Source organism: Sinocyclocheilus rhinocerous, unplaced genomic scaffold (genome assembly GCF_001515625.1).
Source record: "Sinocyclocheilus rhinocerous isolate Xijiao unplaced genomic scaffold, SAMN03320098_v1.1 scaffold1353, whole genome shotgun sequence".
Taxonomy (NCBI): domain Eukaryota; kingdom Metazoa; phylum Chordata; class Actinopteri; order Cypriniformes; family Cyprinidae; genus Sinocyclocheilus; species Sinocyclocheilus rhinocerous.
The window spans coordinates 150,269-154,420 of NW_015639000.1; positions in this window are offsets into that span (position 1 = coordinate 150,269).

Here is a 4,152-nt window from a genome sequence, read left to right on the forward strand (position 1 = left end):
ACGCCCTAAGTGCACCTGCGCCGTGCGCTTTAGACCATGCGCTTAGATCGTTAAAACAGGGCCCATGTAGTCTGGTTTGTAGAGTCGTTGGGTGACAGAGTTGTTGTCAGCTTGTATAGTGTGTAACCCCGGTTGCGGATCATTTACATAAAGTCACGTAGTGTGAACACCACAACGACTTAAAGACAGACAATCAAGTCATGGGGCCCTATCATACATCCGGCGCAAGGCGGGGCGCAAGTATTTTTGTTAGTTTCAGCGTAAAGAGCGCGTTAGTAATATGCGCGTATAGGCGGGTGCACAACGCGCGTACACTTTGCTTATTACACACACAAGCTGCCTTAAAACTGTGCATGTATGTAAATATTTGTTATATAGGAGTCACATTTAAGAGCATGTCTCTGAAAGGCAGTGGTTTTCAGAAACTGTCCTGGAGTGGCAGTACTGTCTCCCTCATCTAACACACCCGATTCAACTCGTCAGCTCATTAGTAGAGACTTTAAGAGCTGAAGTGGGTCAGAAAAGGTAAAGAGTTATGAGAAAATACGATGCGTGTCAGATCTGCGTCATGTAGCAGCAGCTCTTAAAGCAGCCAAAAGAACCTAATATCCAGCTGCTGTGATGTCTGTAAATAAAAGAATAAACGAAAATTAACTTTTGTAGCTTTAAGGATTCATCTATATTTCATTTAGAATTGAATGTTTGATAACGTTATTCAATTTCTGTATATTTCCTACTTGCTCAAGGGCACAGATAGCTAAATATGACGTTTATTATAGGGTACATGTAAAGATTGCTTTAAGTTCACTTAAATTAGAAGTTATTTTTTAAGGTCTAATAAATGTTAAAACTGATAGCTCTCAATTATTGTAATGTTGAATGGCTATAGTCAATGATTAAATATTAGGAAAAAGAAAACAATTTCCTAGAGACATCAGTAGTATTGTTATCAGTGATACTCCCTTCAGTCATAAAAAAAGATGCCATTAAACAAATATAAAAAATATACTGTCTTTATGTTGTTACTACATTACTTTGGAGATTGTGAAATTATTGCAATATAAAAGTATATAAAACTTTAATGTTAGGTGGGATTAATTGTGATTAATTTCAGAAAAATGTGCGATTAATTATTATTATTATTACATATATATATATATATATATATACAATCGATTGACAGCACTAAAAAATATGTAATACAGAGAACCATTTTGGCAGTGTGAGGATGTCTGTGGGGATGTGTTGTCCATCCAGTTATTCGTTTATTAATATTCATTTACATTTTCACAGGGTTAATAAAAGGGACTCTGTTAAGCATTTTAACCAAAATTTTTCCATTTGTGCAATATTACATTCCGTTTGAAAATTTGCAACCTTTTTGTTCTCCAAATAGACAATAAGTCAAAAGAGAATATCAAATATCAAAACCTTTTCATGTCACTGTATGATCATTCACACAGATCTCGTTTAGTAAAATGTTAGGGTGCTACATAGAACAAACATAAGAACACAAGCAGGCAAGATATTTTCAGCAGATGTTAATTATTGCAGAGACTGAATGTGAATCCTCTATAGGCAAATCTGGCTCCTCTGTGGCATAGTTAAACCATCCTAACCCATCAGCTCACTGCTGCTTCAGTGCCCTGCTACATGAACTATCTGCATCTGAAGCACTTGGGATATTTATTACAGATTTATGTCAACTTCTCATTCTCTTTGTATAATAAGGACTTGAATCATGACAGACATTCTGATTCACTGGTCTGTTAATGACTTCAAGTCATTCAAACCCTGAAGCAGCAAACAACCCAATACTTTCACTCTCTGCACAGCTGGCATGAGGATTTGGTGCTGATGGGGAATTATTTGTTTACTCCACACTTAATGCTATGTAGATTCAACGTTTGCTGTGAAGGATTTTATTGGCCCATATAAGCAGAGAATTAAACTCAAAGTTTTTCACAGACTGATCTCTTTTGGCCACATCTCATCTACATAGAGTTTCACTCTGCAAAGAGGTGTTTTAGCTACATTTGTCAGGACAGGTAAAATCTGCATTGGATGGGAAGTTTTCTTTGAAAGAGTTCATGATTTCATGAGTGAAAACTCTTCACGTGTGTGTTGTGAGAAGTACTGGCACTCATGGCGCTACATTTGAACATATATAACCTGATCTCATGGGAAAACATAGGGTGAATTCAGGTAAAGAGGGCCGTTTAAGCTTTATCATACTGCACTGAATGAGTGTAAACTTTCAAAGCATAACAATGTTCTTTAATTAAAGGGGCACATTTTAAATAATTAAATAGTTTTGGTTGATGCGGTTACACCTCAAAGGAGGACTCCATCATGAAAAGTAGTAAGTCTTTTGTCATTCAGATTTTCATTTGGAACCAATAAGGTTGCTCACTAAATGTAAACATTATTGTGATAGTATTATGTGTTACTGAAGTTAACATGGATGAATATATATATATATATATATATATATATGAGTGTGCAGTCAGGAAATTCAAGTCAGATATGAAAGAAAGGAAAGAGAGAGCAGAAAGGAAGGTGAGGCATGAAGGTGAATATGGAATGTAAAAAAAAAAGAAGATGAGAGCAGCAAGATACTGTAGATGCAGTATAAAGTTTAAAATATGGTCACAATTAAGTAACACATATCAGTTGTTTTGAAATGTATGCATGAACTGAGTGAAATTATGAATTTTACCTAATATTTTGGGGGTCTGTTAAAGATGCTGTTGAATATTGTTTGATAATATGTATTAATAAATACATATGTGCATACATATGTGTAATAAATACATATGTGCATTATCTCAGTGTTCACTGGTATATACCTTCCAAATAACATATAACTGAATTTGCTGAATTAAAATTGAGAGGAAGAGCACTTAGAGTAACAAAGTAAAAGTTCATTTTTGTCATTAGAAAAGTGCTCAAGAGTAACCCACCTTTTAATGTTCTCTTAAAAGTTAATAACTCAAAGAGTAATTTAAGCAAAAGCTTAATATCATCTATAATGCTGGAACATTTTTTATAATAATCCTATTATTGCTTGAAGGAAAATGACAGAGTGGTGTTAGATGTGAAATAAGTAGCTGCTGGAAATAAGACTGCAATGCTGAAAGTTTGGCCATGTCTAAACCAGTTCATTAATTTTAGTACTTCTGTTTCATCTGTAATAACTACTGTGAATATATATATATATATATATATTCCCTAAGGAACAGTAATATTTTCTTTCTTTTAGATAACATGATGGAAGGTAGGCTTTGCAGATTCCAGAGTTACTCTGTTCCATGGTTTTCGAAGAAACTTTTTGAAATCTTTGTATCTCACGACAGTACATTTTTCAGGAGTACATTGAATGAATTTTTCCAGCTCACTCATTTATTTTAAGCACAAGAGTCTTGCCCAGAGAACCACACAATACAAAACCAATTTTTATTGAGGTGTTATGAAGCTTCTTAAAGTATTGAACAGATAAATGGATCGTAATAAAAGTTGTATAGCAAACTTTTCTGTTTTGTGATTGAAATGGTTTTTGAACAATTTATTATGTTAATTGTTTATATAATTTTTTTTTTTAATGGGAGCCTTTGCTTCGTGACCGGAAGCCCTTTGGTGCGGTTACCGAAGTTGACAAAGAGTTGTTCCGACCACCTATAGGGGGCGGAACGCTCAATATGGATTCTCAGAGTCCTGACTGCGCAGAGCAGAGATAGCTCTCTGTCCTCTTCAGAGGGAGGAAGCGCGGAGAGAGTAATGACCTGTGCTCTGAACGGAGTGGAGAGCACCTTAGGTACGTAACCGTGCCTTGGTTTCAGGATGACTTAGTGCCCTTATCCAGCAGCTCTTGCAGAAATGACAATACCTCTGTCAAATCGGAAGTATGAGGGTCTTTGCCGCGGTTTAGACACCAAGCGGAGAAAAAAGACCACTTTAAGGCGTAGAGGGGTCTCCTAGACGGGGCTCTAGCCTCCGAAATTGTGTTTAAGACTCGCGCTGGGAGGCTCGAAGGCTCCCGTGGAGTGGCCAGAGGTGCAGGGCCCATAGGTCGGGCCGAGGATGCCATATTGTCCCGTTCGCTTGAGAGAGGCGAGCCTGTCTCAGCGGAACAGGCCAAGGGGCCGCTATCAA